The sequence below is a fragment of the Antechinus flavipes genome, chromosome 3, assembly GCF_016432865.1.
Source record: "Antechinus flavipes isolate AdamAnt ecotype Samford, QLD, Australia chromosome 3, AdamAnt_v2, whole genome shotgun sequence".
In the NCBI taxonomy this organism is placed as follows: domain Eukaryota; kingdom Metazoa; phylum Chordata; class Mammalia; order Dasyuromorphia; family Dasyuridae; genus Antechinus; species Antechinus flavipes.
Window position 1 is genome coordinate 64,105,140 of NC_067400.1, and position 19,914 is coordinate 64,125,053.

A 19,914-nucleotide genomic window follows, 5' to 3' on the forward strand; every position below is an offset into this window, starting at 1 on the left:
GTCAAATAAGCATGTTATGTCGAATGCTCTTTCTGGGTTTTTTGGTTTCAGTTGACAATCTGGAAGTCTATTTCTACATCTATTTAACTCTGACTTCTGTTCTAGGGTTATCTGACCACCCCACCCCACACACAAGTGTCATGCCCTCTTAACTTTTGGTTCTAGATGAATAAGAAAGGATCATCCTCCCACTGACCTGGCAGCAGATAGGAGGGAATCTCAGATAACACTCAGAAGAGAAAATCTTGGAAAACAATTTTAAAGGATGGGTGGCTAAAAGAAGGAAAAGCAGCTTTTGAAAGTCTGGCTTTGGTAATTAGGAAAAAAAGTTTTTTTTTTTTAATTTTGAAAAAAAAGAAAATCTGGCTCCAGCCCCTAATATGCATAACAGCTGCTGCACTCACTAAAAAATCTCCTACCCCAAACTCAGATTAGGTTCAGGAAAGAGAACACCTTTGACTTTTGCCAATTAGAAGTTCAACAAAAAGCAGTGGGTCTCTATGATTTGTAGCTCATGGTCTGAAAATCTACCTCCCTTGAATCAGGGTCTTCCCCTGCTAATGCAAAACATTTTTCCTCTTTGCCTTGGTGAATCTGCACTAATTACTAGGGTGAAAAATTAGCCAAGACAGTGGGTGATTTTCTAATACCTTCTCCAGGCTGGGATTTGAATGGCAGACAAATAGACTGATGTCAGTAGTTCTCTTCTCCTCCTCCCCCCCAAAAAAGCCTTTCTAGGTAGATAGAACATATAGGGCTTGAATTCAGCTGGGTAAGCCTTTGATAGATGGATGACAGGCAGATGTGATAGATGAAAATCAGATGAGATAGATAAGTAGATATGTAGATAAGTAGAATGATGCAAGAAACTCTGAACAATTTCCCCTCCCAGATTGATCCCCCCCACCTTTTTTTTTGATTAGGTAAAAAAGGCCCTTTTCTGCTTCATTTCTTACCCAGCCTTAATCACTGAATGGTGGTTACCTTGATCAAAAGTTAAAACTTAGCTTAAAAAAGTCAAGGTCTGCAGTCATCCTGATCTGTATCTTGCCATATGGACTCAAGCTATCTGGAGGAGAAAATAAGGCTGATGGCTTTGTATAGCCCTACCTCACTTAAATCCAGTTCGTGTAATGGCAGTACCTCCATGGAACTAAGGAAGAACAGCAAGAGTTACAAACCCTGCCCTCAAAGAGCTTTCACTCTAATGGGCAAAGACAATGCATAAAGAATGGATCCGAAAAGCAAAAGAAAGGGATTACTTTGAGAATGAATGTTCCCCTTCTTGTCCTACTGGGAGTATCGTAGTGAAAGAATAATGGCTGATGTTTTGATAGTACTTTCAGATTTATAAAATGTTTTTATGTATCCAATCTGGTCTGATCCTCTATCAACCACATACAATTAGTTTTCATATCCTTGTTTTCTCACTGGTGAGTGCTATAGAAAAAAGAAGGCACCCTAAAAGTTGCACTTGACCCCTCTCTTTCTATTATGGCCTCTGAATGAAGTAGCATCTGAAAGGAGGAAGATAGGTTTTATCCCCTCCAAATCCAGGTTACTGGATTAGTTTACCCTGGTTCTGACTGAAAAAGGAAGACAAGCAAGAAAGAATAAAAAAAAGGAAGGAAGGAAGGAAAGAAAGAAGCAACAAAAGGAGAAAGGAAGGAAGGGACCAAAGAAGGAAGGAAAGGAAAATTGAACAATGAATAAAAAACACTTAGCACTTTCCCTGTACTAAGCCCTCTTCTAAAATAACTCTTTTGTGGCTTTGCTGTATATTCAGGCAAGTAAGTGTTGTGAACACAGAGGGATCACAAGTCTAGATAGGGCAAGAGAGTGGGGATACAATGGAGGTGGGATTTTGATAGATTAAAAAGTTAATTCATGTTAACTGGTTCTAGTCTTAATAAAGAGAGACTTTGGAGTCCAAAGTGAGGAAACAGTAAAGACAATTTGGACTATCATGTTCATTTCTGCATGCCACTGTTTTTCTTTTTTTTCCTTCCTTCCTTCTTTTCTTAAAACAAATTGGCAAGCATGCAGAGGAGCCACGAGCAAAATGATGTGTGAACTGGACACCATTCCATATGAGAATGGATTGAAGGAATTGGGGAAATTTAGCTTGGAAAAAAACAGAGTGAAAACCATCACATGAGCAAGGGATGAAACTTGTTCCAGAGGTTAGAATGAACATTGTAGTACCGGAGGAAAAGTTCAAATCCTAACACTGCCTTTTATTGTCTTTTTGGCTAAGTCACAGTCTTTCTGAGTCTTAATTCCTCCTTGGAAAATAAGGGGACTGAACTAAACAGTCTCTAGTGTGCCCGCCAGGTCTGATTCTATGCTCAGTGGAATGAAAGCTTTGGTAAGGTACACTTTCTAATATAAGGAGAATCTTCTAACACTTCTAATCATTCTGGATATCAGTTTGAAATCATGTAAGAAAAAGGAATAAATTATTTATATCTTTTGATCCACTCACCTCACTACTAGAATATAACCTCAGGGAAATCAAAGACAGAAACAAGATAAAATATTTGTTGTTTGTTTGTCCTTCATTCTGGAAGAGGACCATGACATCAGAGAGGTGATGACATGGCATGCAAATGAGTTGAATTAAGAGAGGGAGAGCAAACTTGCCAGCCTCACTTTCCCCTCCAGATATCTGGGTCCAATGACCAGACATAAATCAGGATGGTTGGAGATACCCCTGGATGCAATGGCATCGTTGTTCATGGTCCATAGATTTGGAAATAAAACAAGTGCTCCTTGTTGGGGAATTGCTGAAAACACTGGCATATGAATATGAACATTAACTTTAAAGAAAGAAATGACAAATATGAGGAATTCACAGGAACATGGAAAAATCAGATGAAATGGTTAAACAATGAAATAGGAATAGATACAAATGGAATAGGCTAAGTCAGGAGAGTTCCTTCTCACTGAATGTCTTCAACTGGAGATTCTATGACAATGTTCAGTCTTGGTCAGATAGGTCAAAGAGCAGATGACTCTAAGAAGAAGTCAGATGACTTCTTAAGTTCTTTTCAATTCCAAACTCTGTGATTCTAGTGGTTGGTTTTCCCTAAGTGATCAGAGTTCCAAAACCTGTTTGAATCTGGGGTAAAATTCGAACTCTGGTCCTCTTGACTCCAGCCCCAGATCTCTATCTACTGTGTCACCTAGGGGTCTGTAGTATAATGACTCTCCAATTATAATAGAAAGAAAATTTGCATTTGAATAGGAGCAGTGAAAGGTGTTATTATTTTTACTTCATTATTGAAGAAGATCAAGACTTTCAGGGAGGTGATACCATGAAAAGCAAGTGAGTTGGACTTAAGTGAGGGAGAGCTGTCCAAGGTTACCTCAATTGCTACCTAATGAGAGGTGAAAAAAGACACTGAAGGAGGACTGAGAGAAAAAAACACTGGATCTGGAATCAGAGCATCTGAATTTGAAGCCCACACCTAATGTTTGTTATCTATAAAACTTTGGGCAAATCACTCTCCAGACTTCAGGTTTTTTCATTGTAAAATTAGGGGAAGGTCATTTACAATGATTTGTAAGATTTGTTCTAGCTCCAAATTCTTTATATGATGATAAAGGACCAAAAAACAAATGTACTTCCCTTCTCTGAAAAGACAGATTATAGGTGTGGAATCAGGCATACTCTGTTAGTCATAGCCAATGTGTTGATTTATTTTGCTTAATTCTGCTTCTTTGTTACAAGGAAAGTTTTTTAGCTGCTGAAAGTCAGTGAGAAATAACAGTACCATAAAAAGTACAAACAAAACACTTTAAAAATAATCTTATTTTATTTTTAAATTAATAAGCATTCATTTTCTCTCCCTCCCTCTTCCTCAGCTGGAAATTAAAAAAAAAGAGAGAGAGAGAGAAACAAAACCCTTCTAACCAACTTTGCATAGTCAAGCAAAACAAATTCCCACATTGGCCATAAAGCATTTATTTTATTTTAAAATTGTTTTCAGGGAAGGTTGTCAGGACTGGTTTTTTTTTATTGCATTTTTTGTAAATAGTATTTTTTTCCAATTACACATAAAGTTTTCTTTTTTGTTTTGTTTTTATTTTTATATTTTGTATTTATTTCATTACATTTTTCTAATTGAATTAAATTTTTTAAATATTCATTTTAAAATGTTGGTTCCAAATTCTCTCTCTTCCGCCTCTCAAAAAGTAAGCAATCTGATATTGATTATATATGTGAAATCATGCAAAACATATTTCCATGTTAGCTAGTAAAGATAGATTTCAATATTCATTTTTTATAATATTTTAAGTTCCAGATTTTTTTCTCTCTCATATTCCTCTCCAAGACAGTAAGCAATCTGATATAGACAATACAAAAGCATTTATCTTTAAATGTATGTGATAAAGTAGTAAAATCCAGAAGGGAGCAGGACCAGGTGTAGGAGTGGGAAGAGAAGGTAGGGACTGAGCCAACAAAAGGGAGAAAGGGGAGCAATACAGGAGAGCAAAATGACTTGTCTCTTAACTACTCCCAGACATCAGGACTGCAAAGCCTATATGGAGCTAAGCTTTAGATGTGTGATACAAATGTAAACAATCGGCTCTCACCCCCAGCAGCAGATTCCCTCTTAGATGACTGGAAGTAAAAGAGGCTGGACCCAGGTAGAGAGCCAAACACCTGTTGAGGCTGTTTGGAAGTCAGAGAACCAAGGGCGGACCCAGTCACTGCAAGATAAGCAGGTTATCTCCCTCACCCTTTTGCCCTCTGCCAACCCTATGGGCATAAGCCACTTTAGCTTGTTATTCCCTCACCCTCACCTGACTTTCAAAGTCTCTTTGTTCACTTTTTGCTTCTTCTCAGACTCAGCCAGCTCCAATCTGATAAAATTGCAATAGGCAGATAGGAACCTTACCAGCCCCACAGTCTCCCTCCTAATCTCACACCCCTGGCAGCTGGGTGCAATTACTCCCACACCTCAGGCACCCAAGTGAGTGAACAGTTTCTAGGTAATAGCTTCTCAGAAACCACCCACGCACCTAGTACAGGGAGATGAGGTATCGGAACTCCCTTCACTTAGAACAAAGTCTAACTTCAGGATTTTCCTTGGCACAGGCAGAAATGAACCCTTCATTTTCCTGAGCCCTCCGGGGCCAAATAATTTATGCCCCTGGAGGGACAGGATATCTATTTCCTTCATCACCTCTCATTTTTAGGGATACTGGTATATATGTATATATACCAGGATATCATATCTAAGCCTCAGGTGGTTTTAGAGATAATTTTATTTAGTCCCCTCATTTTATAGCAGAGGAAACTGAATCCCAGAAAGGAAAAATTATTTGCTCAAGATAATATAGTTAATAAGCAGAAGAAATGGGATTTGAACCGTAGCTAATATAAATTCAATTAATATAAATTTCCACCAAACCCAATTAAATACTAATATTTAAAATTTTTATTTTATTCTGAATTAAAGAATAAAACAAGCATTTCCATAACATAGTCGAATGTAAAAAATCTGATTTAACATATAATTGCAAATCCATTATGTACAACTTGCTATTCCTTTTAAATATATATTAAAGTTGCCAAGTTAATCCCCCCCCCTTTTTTTTTAAACATTCTGCAATAGTACTACATTTTAAAGTAAAAAAAAATAATCTGGACTCACATTATGGGTAGTTTTACAATTTCTATACTAATGAATAACCAAAAAACTACTGAATTAAATAATTCTTTAAAATGAAATATTTGATTAATTTCAACATTTACATGCACTTGTAAAGTAAGTAGTAACATATGGGCTTGGAGTTAGAAGGTATTTTTAGGTCATTTTAGGAATTCTAATGCATTCATATAGCATTTAGCTTCACAAATATTATTTCATTTGAGTCCCCTTGGAAAGCTAAACAACTCTGAGAGATAACTGCTATTTATTATCTCCATTTTGCAGATGAAGAAACTAAGATAAACAGAATTAAGTGACTGAGATCAGATTTGAAATCAGGGCAGCTAAGTAACAAAGCAAATAGAATTTGGGAATGGTAATCAAGAAGAGTCATCTAGCCTCAGATGCTTACTAGCTCTGTGAGCCTGGATAAATCACCTAAAACAGGTTCCTTATCTGTTAAAATGAGTTGGAGAAGAAAATAGCAAACCACTCTTAATGTTGTTTTTTTTTTTTCCAAGAAAACTCCAAATAGGGTCATGAAGAGGCAAAAAATGAGTGAATAACAACTATTTCCTGACATAGGTCCAGTGTTCCCACCTCTCAGCTTCAAGTATCTGGATCATTCCAGTTCAATCCCGACATTTTACCAATAAGGAAACAATGAGAGGTCATGACTCATTCAAGTTCATGAAAATAGAATCAGAGCTGAGATATGAAATCAGACTTTTGGACTCTAGATCTAATATGATGTTGGCTGTACCATGCTATTTTATTTATATACTTTAAAGAAGCTAAGCTTGCTCTTTTTAATTAAATATACTGCTGACAAGAACTTTGTGTAGTAAGCCATCTGATAATATTCAGTCTCAAACTCATCACACCACAAGCCTTTCCTGATGATGCTATTCCTCCATTCTCCCTCAGTGTAAGTCTGAGGTCATTTTTTTCTTTTTAGAACTTGAATCACAAAGGAAAGGGATACACTTCCAGGAGCATAAAGAAGGATGGGAGATTTTTAGAAGTCTATCACATTAGAAATGAGACTGTGCTATAGATTTGGACAATTTCAAATGTGATCTCAGTATTAAAAAAAGTACTACATGGAGGCTGGAAGAAATATCATTATGTAGAGCAAACTGGTAGCCATAAAAAAGGCATTCAATCAAAGAACACTTGATAATATACTGGTTTTTCTAGAAGAAATCATGCCTCATTAATTTATTAGATTTCCTTCAAGAGAAATTAACATAAATATAACAAATGAACAATGAATCCTAGATAGGTTAAGTGGCCAAAAACTATAAATAGATGTTAAAAGAAAAATCACAAATTTCTAATAACTATGTATAAGATTGTTCTAAATTACTACTAATAAGAACAATGTAAATCAAAACAACTCTGGGGTTTAACCTCACCCTCTAACAGATTAGCCAAGATGATATAAGATGGAAAATAGTCATTGCTGAAAGGGTTGTGGGAATAAAGGAACACTTAATTGTTGGTGGAGCTATGAATTGATCTAATCATTCTGAAAATTGATTTAAAATTATGATTTTTAAATGTAATAAAAATATCCACACCCAGAGTTCTCACTGCTAAGCATATACAATAAGCAGGTGAAAGACTAAAATGAAAATATATCAAGATATTCATAGAAATACTTTTTTTGTAGTAGGAAAAATTGGAAACAAGTTGGTGTTCATCAACTAAACAATGGCTAAACAAATATTAAAAGAATATTATTGTGCCTTAGCCAAGAATAAGAATATGATCCAACTATCCCAGCCCTCTTAAAATAACTATTTTAATGAGACTAGGACGCTTTTATTTATTTATTTATGCTCAGATTAGGAATTCCATGAATATTTATTTCATCCATTAAAAAAAATCAGAATTTGAAACTTGGAAGAGATTACAATAGCTATCGAATGCAACTAATTACTGAAAGGAATCACTCCTATAATATACTTGATAAAAGGTCATCAAGCTTCTTACTAAAGAACTCTTTTTTAACCTAATAATATTTTATTTTTCCAATTACATATATAGTTTTCAATATTAATTTTTCTAAGATTCTGAGTTCCAAAATTTTTTCTCCCTTCCTCCTTTCCCAAGACAGCAAGCAAATCGATGTGTATTATAATATATAATCATTTTTAACATATTTCCATATTAATCATGTTGTGAAAGAAAAATCAGAACACAAGAGAAAAACCATGAGAAAGAAAAAAGGTGAATATATATACTTCCATCCATATTCAGTCTCCATAGTTCTCTCTCTGGATGCTGATGGCATTTTCCATCTCAGTTCTATAGGAATTGTCTGGGATTACTATCTTGCTGAGAAGAGCTAAATTTATCATAGGGGATCATCACACAATCTTGCTGTTACTTTGTACAATGTTCTCCTGGTTCTGTTCACTTCACTCAGCATCAGTTCATGTAAGTCCTTTTAGGTTTTTCTGAAATCAACCTGCTCAAAATTTCTTACAGAATGATAACATTAGGATGATGCTCTATTCAATTGAGGGCAGTAGAGTAGGTGCAAAAACATCCCCAAATCCAAATTCTACAGCATTGTGGAAAGAGTGAAGACCATTGGATGAAGTGAAGTAATCCTGCAAATAAAGTGGATTGGTATTGGCTGAGGAAACTTGGTCACATCTTGGAAGGGTCTCCTATAAAACAGCAAGCCAATTTCAAATCCAAGAATTCTGAAATCTGGCCGTTCATTAGAAAGAACAATTCCTATCAAACCCAGTCACCTGCTAGGCTAGGCTGATTCTTCATATGGCACAGAATCTCTTCAGGAAAGGTTGATTCCTTGCTGGACTGGACCAAATAGGTAACTTAGATACCAGGCATGATGACTGCTGAGATGAGCTGGAAAGGTCCTCAGCCCTTGGACTTTTCACAGGAAATAACATCTCTGCTAGATCAGTTGGTCCACTGTATTCTCTGATTTTCCTTTTTGATGGGCAGTTTCAGCCTCCACCAACTCCAGCTCCAGCTCAGCTTGGTATTACTGAACTCTTTCCAACTATTGGATTATTGTGCTCTTTTTGTCTGGAAGGCTACTGAATTCTTTCAGCAGAGGCAGTAAGGATATGCAGGAGTCTCTCTCTTTTTTTTAAGTCTTTCAGGGTTTTGCCCTTGTTTCCTCCACAAGAGATGGAAGAGGTCGAGCACTGAAGGTGTGAGAATTTTTCCTGATTCAGAGCACCCTTCCTTATGTTAATCAGTTACAATTCTCAGATTCCCACTGGGGTCTTGTGTGAGTGAATGACTGGGGATAAAGGTGTACAGGCAGTCTGTGCGAGCTGACAAATCATTGTCTTTGCTGGTCTTTCAAGAAATAATTGATATATTCAAGCCCTAGATATGGAACGCCTCCTTTACATTTCAATGCTTCTCTTTGATTCCTCCCTTCTCTAGCTTTGCTGAAATTTAAAGGAACCCACCTTAACAAGTACAATCAAGCAAAAAAAAAAAAAAAATTCAGACAATGGCTGTGTGCAAAAATGACAGGAGATAGCCTTCATCATTTGTCCTCTGGAAGTCTTGAAAAGTCTTTGAATGGCTCAAAGTTCTGATGTTCTGAAGCCTTTCAAAGTTGTTTTCTTTCAAATTATTGCCGTTATATATTCATTGTTCTCTTGATTCTGTTTGTGTTACTTTGTATCACTTCATTGAAGCCTTCAGTATTTCTCTGATCCCTTGAAGTCTTCACAGTTTCTCTGATCCCATCTTCTGTCATTTCTTATGGCATATTAACATTCATTTACATTTGTTGTGAATATGCCCTCGTGCTCTTTCCTGGATCCAGACTGGCCCCATTGCCTTTAGGGTTCTAGTGTAACCCAAAGGATTGGAAAGGGCATGCTATTTTCTAGCACAATCAACTTGAGCTCCCATCAGCTGTGTTTCCCCCATTTTTGGAGATCCAAAGAAACTAGAACTCCATTTCATTTAAACATTGTTTTTTTCAGAAGAACATTTACTTAAAAGATATATTAATAAACATAAGCATTACCCCAACTCCTCTGGGACATACTACCTCAATATGTGGAGGTAATCTAGCTCAGTTCTTACATATCATTGACCTCACCAAATTCTTTTTCAAAAATAGCATAAATGCTAGATGAATCCTCATCTCCACTATTATAAGCCTGGATACAAAAGGTCACTCTGCTTCTCAGGGCATTAATGCTGGGCTGGCTACAACATCTGGTCTACAACCTAGGTCCAAGAATGTTGGGATGCTCTAGTGCCCTCATGATGACCTTTTATTTTTATTTTTTAAATAAAGCTTTTTATTTTCAAAACATATGCACGGATAATTTGACAACACTGATCCTTGCATAGCCTTTCAGATTTTCTTCTCCTTCCTCTCACCCTCTCCCCTAGATGGCAAGCAATTAAATATAAAACATGTTACAATATATGTTAAATCCAATATTTATATAAGCATATTTATACAATTCTCTTGTTGCACAAGAGAAATCAGATTTTAAAAAAAGTAAATGAGTAAGAAAACGTAATGCAAGCAAACAACAACAAAAAGAGTGAAAATGTTATGTTGTGATCCCCATTCAGTTCCCACAGTCCTCTCTCTGAGTGTAGATGGCTCTCTCCATAACAGGATCATCGGAACTGGCCTCAATCATCTCATTGTTAAAGAGAGCCATGTTCATCAGAATTGATCGTCATATAATATTGATGTTGTCGTGTACAATGATCTCCTGGTTCTGCTCATTTCACTTAGCACATGATGACCTTTTAACTTCACTAGTTTAGTACAAATGAAAAGGTTAAGAGCCCAGTCTTGTTTCTTGGGGTCTTTAGGGATCAGATCAGAATAAAGACCTTTCTTTATTCTCACTGGATGGCATGAGAGAGTCACCAAGTTTCCTTACACAGTAGCGAAGTAAAAAACTCAAGCTGATTTAAGCCACTTTGAAGATGTCACATGCAGCCAATTGAAAAGGCTGCTAACCAACCCTGTGGCTAGTCAACCATAACCAGTTACAAACTATTCATAAATGCCTCCAAATGCAAGTGTGCCCCTCCAAGTCTCTTTCCTTACAAAATGTCACAATTCTCCCAGAAGGAAATTTCTCAGTTCCTTATATGGGGGGATATTACATCAACTAAGCAAGCTAATGGAGTATGCACATGTGCTACCCGACATCCACTAAACATTCAAATATCATAATTTGTTCAGTCATTTCCCGATTGAATTGATGGGCATCCAGTTTGTTTCCAATTTTTTGCTACAGCAACCAAAAAATACTGCCATAAATATTTTTCTATCTACACATCCTTTTTCTCTGTCTTTGACCTCTTTGGGAATATTATCTACTGGTGGTCTTGCTCAAATCAAATTGCTACTGTTTAATGATTTTTGGTCCTAGTTAAATACAAATTGTTATCTAATATGATTTGAAAAACAGTCCTCTTAATAATGCATGCTTATTCTCCTTTCATCCTTCCAATAATTATCCTTTTCCTTTTCTGTCACCTTTGCCAATCTGAAGGATATGAGGTGAAACTCCAATTATTTAAATGTGCGTATGATATTTGTCGTATAGAGAGTTGGTTGGTTTCTTTTAAGCAATCAGGATTAAGTGACTTGCCCAAAGTCATACAGCTAATAAGTTTCTCAGCCACTTTTGAACTCCAGTCTTCCTGACTTCAAGAGCCAATAATCTATCCACTGTGCTTCTTATTTTGTAAAATGATGGGGATTGGACTAATATGCTCCAAGGTCTTTTTCAGCTCTGACAATGATAATTATTTTATAACTCCCTACCCTGTGACCTAAATAGGCTGTTTCAAGTTAACAGAATTGGCACTTAATGGTTTTTACTGGCAATCTGGTCCCCTAAATTGCTTTGAGCACATACCTTAAACCTTTAAAGTTAGTCTTACAACTAACTCCACATCTGGACTATACATGGCTATTAAATTGATGTTAGCCAGGTCATTCTCCTACCCTCCCATTCCATAGTTAAACAGTCTGAAAAGAGAATGATCCATTCCTCATTTCAGAGGAGAGAGGAACAAATTCACAAACATCTTAGGGGGAGTGATGTTGGTTGGGGTGGATATATATGAGTGAGAAAGGGAGGGGAGGGAAAGGAGAGAGACGGAGGGGGGGAGAGAGAGAGAGAGAGAGAGAGAGAGAGAGAGACAGAGACAGAGACAGAGACAGAGACAGAGACAGAGACAGAGACAGAGAGACAGAAAGAGACCGAGAGACAGAGACAGAAAGAGAGAGAGAGAAGGAAGAGAAAGAGACAGAGACAGAGACAGAGAGACAGAAAGAGATAAAGAGACAGAGACAGAGAGACAGAGAGAGACAGAGAGACAGAGACAGAGACAGAAAGAGACACACACACACAACAGAAACAGACTCAGAGAAAGAGAGACAGACAGACACAAAGAAACAGACAGACAGACAGAGCGTACATTTTGTTTGATTTAGGACATTACTCCAACTGGCAGAAACCTTAACCCTTATGCCAATCCAAGGCTAAAACTATTTTGACAGCCTCCAAGGTCTCTACAAATTCCTTCATTTTAGAACACCATAGTCATTAAGGTCGTGTCTAGTACTGCAATTTATCAAATATTTATTAAGCATCTACTATCCATAAAGTACTGTACTTAGAGATGGGGGTACAAAGATACAAATGAAGCAGTCCTTGACCCTAAGGAGCTTCCATTACATTAGCATTTAGGTTCATTTTCCAAGTAAAATGCAATATTTTTATCTGAAAAGATCAGTGATTCCTGGAAGTGAGCTGGGTTCAGTGGAATATACATTGGCTTGAAATCTGGTAAATCTAGGATCCAGACAAGACCCCACCACAAATTTGCTAGATAGTCTTCAGCTATTCCATCACTGGGGTGTCTGTTTTTTTCAATTGTACAAAGTGATCTAACCTTGACACTTTTATCTCCTATGCCTATCTTTTAGTTTTTCTTTTCTTTGTTTTTGTTTGTTTTTTTCAGAACAATTTGCCAAAGGGAAGAGAGGGAGAATTTTGAAGGTCTCAGAATCTATGTCATAGCTAGTGAGGTTTGTGTTGCTTAGCAGCTCTGGAAAAAACTTTTTTAAATCTGGGTAACATAGACATATGATGGCATCTTATTTTTCCCACCCCTCGTCAGTAAATTTGGCTACAGGAGAGGTGTCATGGTCCTTTTGTTTCCTTCTCTTGGAAGGGGCCAATTTTAAGTTTATCTTAAGAGGCAGTTATATAATAGCCTCTTGGTATTAAAATCAGTTCTTTTTCACACTAGGTCTTTCCTCTCTCCTTGGGGCAATTACTTTTCTTTTGAAAAAATATATTTGAAATTTTCAATAATAATTTATTTTTCCAAATATATGTATAGATAGTTTTCAACATTTACTTTATGTTCAAAATTTTTCTTCCTTCTTCTATAACCTCCCCTCTCCCCAAGACAGCAAATAATCTGATATATGTTAAATATATGAAATTCTTTTAAACATATTTCCATATTTGTCATGTTGTACAAGAAAAATCAGTCCAAAAGGGAAAAACTATGAGAGAGAAAAAAAGGAACAAACAAACAGACAAAAATAAAAAATACTATGCTTCAATCCATATTCAGTCTCCATAGTTCTCTCTCTGAATGTGGATGGCATTTTGGGAAAAAAAAATATTGATACATTTTAGTTTGATACAGCAGGCACTTCCCAACAAACATACAAAATGTATTTTCAATAAAACAGTTAATCTATTGTTAACAGAAAGGAGGGATGTGCCCTTTAATTTTGATGATGTGGTATTAACAGTGACCATTGTATTTTGAAATAGTTTGATTGTGGTTCCACATTGATTCTATTTTATATGGTGGATACTATCCTGTTAGCTTGATTTTCTTCATTCTGTGTCCCTTCTTATAAGTCTTTCTGAATTTTTCTAAATAGCTCATATTTATTATTACTCATGTTACAGTAATATTCTGTTACATCCACATACCCATAATTGATTCATCTATTCCTCAATTGCTGGCCACATTTTTTGGTGTGTCTCAAATAATGCTGCCGTGAACATTTTTGGGGATACTTATGGGTCTTTTCTTGTTGTCAATTACCTCTTTGGAACACAGTTCCTCTAGTGGAATCTATGGGTCAAAGGAGATGAACAATTTAGTGACTCTTCTTACATAATTCCAAATTGTTTTCCAGAACAGTTGAACCAATTCACAGTTCCACCAGCAGTGAATTAGCATGCCTGTCTTCCCACAGCCTCTGTAACAATGAGTTTTCTTTTTTTTATTATGAACTTGACAACTGTCACAAATATCAAAATTACCCTATATAAAAGACAGAAAAAGAAAAGGAGGTTTGTAATTTTAACTATTTATGTTATATATTTTTATTTTATGTTTAAAAAAGTTTTTAACTGGTGTATTTTTTAAAATCATCATAGTTTCCCTCAGTATTCTTTTCCTTATTCCTCTCATAGATCCATCTCACATACCAAATAGTATTTTCAAGACAAAAATAAGAAAAAAAGGGGAAAAATCAACATAACTGATCAATAAATTGAAAAAGTCTGAAAATTTGTACATTATACAGCATTTGTGGGACTCCTACCTCTGCTAGGGGTGAGACAGGAGTGTCTTCTCATATCTCTTTTTTGAAGTCATACTTGTTTTTTATGATTTCGCAGCATTAATATCTAATTTTTATGTGTATGCGCTTTGTGTTTACATTGCTGTAGATATTATATATATGCATGTGTACACACACACATATATGTATGTATGTACATATATATACATACATACATATATATATATATACACACACATATAGGAGGTTTCTTTTCCCTCTGCCTATTTCATTATGCATCAATTCATATAAATTTTTTCATGCTTCTCAATATTCATCCCAGTTGCCATTTCTGACAGATAATACCACTGTTACATTCATGTACCACAATTTGTTTAGACATTCTCACTATTGATGGGCATCTGCTTTGTTTTTTAATTCTTTACTAACCCCAAAAGTTGTTGTAAATATTTTGATGTACATTGGGATTTTACTCTTTTAATGGCTTCCTTGGGGTTTAAACTTAGTAATGAAGTCTCTAGATCAAGGGATATGAACATTTTAATTATGTTATTTGCATAGTTCCAAAGTATAATTTGATTTTTTAATGATATATATTAACTTTAACATGATAGTACCCATACCCTTTATAACATCCCCAAATAAGGAGGATCTGCTTACTGCTTGAAGACCATCTTGATGAGAATCTAGAGCAGTGGCTCTCAAAGTACGGTCTAGAAAAACCTGGAGGTCTCTGACACCCTTTCAGAGGATCTACAAATTAAAAAAATTATAATATAGTAATATGTAAATAAACCCTTATAAACAAAAACTCTTTGGATAGATTCTCAATAATTTTTAATAGTGTAACAGGATGCACAGGACAAAAGTTTGATAACTATTGTTCTAGAGGACTTTCCCCAATTGGGTTCAAAGACCTCTAGAAACCATTGAATATTGTATAAATGACCATTCTATATTGACATTGTCACTTTTCTGTTAGAAGTTCTCTGAGATGGTTCTTCTATCTCCTGGGCTTATTATCCCAGCTCTTATTGTTCATTTATTTCAGTTATATCTTCATGGCCCTTTGGGGTTTTGTTGGCAAAGATATTTTAATGATTAGCCATGTGCTTCTACAACTCATTTTACAGATGAGGAACCTGAGGCAAACTGGGTTAAGTTACTTGCCCAAGATCATATAAGTGTCTAAAGCTGAATTTGAACTCAGAAAGATGAGTTTTCCTGACTCCAGGCCCAATGCTCTAACCACTGAGCAACCTATTTTCAGTATCAGACAATACCCAAAGGCCAATCAGTAGCCTGGTTTTCTATAGGTCAATACTTACAATAGTAAGTTATTCCTGTAGTGGGTCTGCTTATTGCCTTCTAGGTGCTCTGTGACATAAGCAGAGCAAGGAATCCATAGCCTAGTCAAAAACTGAAACTGAATTCCCTCTTCCCCATTCCCAATATATTACTATCCATTAGAGACTGAGTCTTCATTAATGCTTGTAACTTGATACAAGCAAATAAATGCCTAAGAAACTTGGACGGTGGGATTTTCTGACATTAAATTGTCATTGGAGATATGATTGTGGAACATTGTCAGCCATTTTCAATATGTTGGTTAATTCTGATTTCCTCCACTCTTTCCCCCCATTTTATTATAACATATGTCTCTCTGAGGAGAGAAAGATTATATTGGGTAATATAGGTGATGTAAAAACAAAATATTTGAATACAATTTTTTAAAGTGTGTTGGTCATTGAAATTCTTCTCTCTTCATAGTTGAAATTATCTTTGTGGCTATGGACCTTGTCCAGATCCCTACTTTACTTCAGGGTGTTAAAGATTCAATTATTTCATTTTATTCATTCATTAAACAAACATTTATTGATTGTTCTATGCCAAAGTCTTAGAGAAGACATGGAGTTTATAATCCAATGTGGGAAGACACAGGCAGAGATTACTATTTTGCCAATATTCAAGTAAGTATGAGTCAATATGGTGTAATGGATGAAGCACTAATCTTGGGGTCAGGAAACCTGGGTTTAAATCCCCTTTCAGGTACTTTCTCGCTGTGAAATCAGGCAATTCACTTAACAGCTCTATGTTTAAATTTTCTCATTTGTACAATGAAGGAGTTGGACTCTCAGACCTCTAAGGTCCTTTCCAATTCTTTGTTCTTGAGGTCCTGCAATATACATTAGAGAGCACATTAACACATAAAAGGCACAATATAATGATCCAAAATGGAGGTCATTCCCAAAAATGCAGAGAAAGTGGCACTTGTGTTAGGCTTTAATAGATTAAAATTCATCAGGTAAGGAAGGAAGAGAAATGGACAGTCCAGACAAAGGGCTCAGTAGGGAGAAAGCACAGGATATGTTATAGAGATATTATATTAGAAAGATAGAAATAGTCAAGCCATAGTACAGAATACATGGATGATAGTCACATGAGATAAGGTTGGAAACACAAGGTAATGGTGTCATGGAGGACCTTGAATGCTATGTGGAATGGTTTGAACTTTACTCAGAAAAAAATAAGGATCCAGGGTTTTTTGTTTTGTTTTGTGGAGAAATTACCAAATATATGCCCAGATGTTAAAAAAAAAAAAAAGCACAAAACCAAAAACATAGATGATCTATAATTTGTTCCATTGCCCTGGGCCACTTTTCTACAGGAAGATCATTTTCCCTTACCCCTTCTATGAGGAAGCTACCCCTCAGTGTGATTTTCTTTACAGATCTACTGATGTCTTGGGTACTGGTTTTCTAACAATATGATCCCATCCTGGTGTCATTAGCAGGGAGAAATCTCCTTATCTTCATTGCCTGCCTTCAAATCTGCCTTGAACATGGCTATAATCTCCCCACAAATCAAGGGCTCTATGCAATTTGTGGTGTTTCCCTCCCCAAAGCTGTTTCTATTTTCCTTTGAAGTCTGTCTACTTGAACCTAATTGTCTTTTGTGTCATTTTGTCCATGACCTCTAGTAACATTTCCATTTTCTATGGCTTATGTTTCTATGGAAATCTCAAGTTCACAATTATTGATACTTCTGGAAGTACTGAGTAGTTAATAGACTATTCCCAATAAACTAGAAGTGATGGTTAAAATGTAATCATCAAAGAACAGGAGCTCACATTTCTACAGTACTTTTTTTCTTTGTAAAAATTTTGTTTTTATAAAGTTATGTTTGATGTGCTTTGCTTTCACCAATTTTCTCCAATTTCTCTCCCCCTACTCCTTCCAGAGAGTCATTCCAAATAAGAAATAGAATTTGTTAAAGACAAAAATAAAAGAGAAAAATTAATTTGTGGATGCAGATGTGGAAACTGAGGCAAGAAGAGACTAAGTGATTTGTCCAGATTCTGAAACAGATTCTGCCTAAAGTTGTCTAGACTTCATATTCAGTGCACTCTACAAACTTTGCCACCTAGATGGTATCAAAAACATATGTAATGGACCTCCAACTTCTTCATTTCATCATTTGAACTATGCTTGATTTTTTTATTTTTGCAGTATTCACTTTTGATTTATGTGTGATTAATTTTTTCATTACGTGATTATAGACTTTGTATAAGTTGTTTTCTTGGTATTTCTACAGTACTTTAAAGATTCCAAGAAGCTTTCCTCATAATAGGTTGTAGTGCAAGCATTAATATTCCCCTTTTACAGCTAAGGAAATTGAGGCCCAGAGAGGTTATCACATAGGTCATATATGCTACAATGGATCTTAAGTCTTCAAACTTCAAGATTTATAGGATTGCTTCCATTTTTCCATGTGGCTATATTTCCATGAATAAGTGAAAATATTTTAAAACATAACAGAGAGAGACACAGAGATATGAGACTGAGAGAGACACACATACAGAGAAGAGAAAAAGAGAGACAGAGACAGAGACAGACAGACAGACAGACACAGACACAGACACAGAGAGAAGAAAACTAAGGCATTAAAGAAGAGGTCCATGCTAGAGGTGATAGAAATCTGAAGGCTTTGAAGAAATGATTTTCTGAAAAGAGGGAGAATGCAGACGCCTATAAAAATATCACAAATTATTTTACTATTAAAAAAAACAAAACAGAAAATTCCAATTATTACTGGTCAATATGCCTATTATGTCATGTCTACAAAATTTTTATGATAATTATATCCTTATCAAGGGCATCTTTGATGAAATAATAAAAGGGAATATACCAACTTTTAAAATGATTTCCAGGAACAGACCATATTTTTATGTCATATCATTGTCTGAAAGATATACAGTATACAAAATCTCCTTCTGCTTGTTTGTGGACAAGAATTGGCCCCGTGATTTCTCTAATATAAGCAATTTCAAGCTGGAGAAACCCTCTCTACCAATACAGATTAGCATCTTTCTCTGGGACATAAAGTCTTAGAGAGTAGCCTAGAGCACTGAGTGTTTAGATGATTTGCCCAGAGTCATACAGCCTGGAATCCAGGTCTTCCTTGATCCAGAGGACAGCTCTTTGGTCATTATGTCACAATGCATTATAAATGTTTTTAAGAAAGAAATTTTATTATTTATGCATATATTAGTAATAGCTAACATTCACTTAGCATCTTAATATGTTTTATGTATGTTATCTCATGTGATTCAACAATAAGCCCAAGGGAAGTATTAAGATACTATCATTTTACAAATGAGGAAACTAGTCCTAGTCATACATAGAATAAGTTTCAGAGGTGAGCTTTAAGACCGGAGCTTTTCTGATGCTAAATCTGACCCTTTCTACTATATCACTGCTGCCCCCTGGAGCATGACCTATGAGGTTCCGTGAAAGATTCAGCAATAGAGGCAACTCAGTCCTATGGCAACTGTGAACCCTCGGATTATTCATTTTCATTGAGAGGATATTTGACTTCCCTGGTCATTCAGTTAATATAATCTCAGAAAGCAAGGGGCACAAGGTATTGTCACACTAATTGGATGCAAAGACATGTATTAGGGACTTCTCTGATTGAATCAGAAGAAAAAAAGATCAAAATGACAAAATTACAGGTCACCAAAAAGGCAATAGATTAACACACAATAACATTTTTAAAAAACATTCATTAAACACCTACTGTATATGAAACAGAGTCACAAAGAATCAGACATGACCATAATGACTTCACGACAACAACAAAATGTGCCAGGCATTTTATAGATATTGCCTCATTTGATTCTCACAACCCCTGAAAGATAGATGCTATTATTATTATTTTGTTTTTTTATAGAATATTTGTAGAATTTATAGAATCCATTTATATAATATTTATAGAATTTGTAGAAATTCATATATTTATAGAATAGATTCGTTTATATAATTCACAAGAATAAATGAATATAATTTATATTATATAATTTACTATTACAATAATATTATTATAATTTTTCTCTCATTTTTATAGCTGAGAAAATTGAGGCAGGGCAGAGTTTAAATAATTTGTCCAGAGTAATATCAGGCTAGATTTGAATTCTCAGGTCTCCCTGACTCCAGGTCAGTGTTTTATCCACTTAGCTATTCGATGATGGGAATAATAGGCTACAGCATTTTACCAAGAACTGTACACAAGAAACAGTACACAAATGTATAGAAGAGATGAAGGATAAGAAAGAGTCAACTAGTTATGTAATCAAGAGGA

General features: G+C 35.6%; 1 long non-coding RNA gene across 2 annotated transcripts in view; it reads right to left on the bottom strand.

Moving 5' to 3' along the window:
- Positions 1–19,914, bottom strand: part of LOC127553091 (uncharacterized) — a 31,229-nt gene that overhangs the window by 756 nt on the left and 10,559 nt on the right. The window contains exon 2 of one of the 2 annotated variants that reach the window (XR_007951657.1): positions 14,935–15,027. The exons of the other annotated variant lie outside the window; for it this stretch is intronic. This is a non-coding gene — a long non-coding RNA (uncharacterized LOC127553091). The remainder of the gene's footprint in view (positions 1–14,934; positions 15,028–19,914) is intronic. 2 annotated transcript variants of the gene reach the window in all.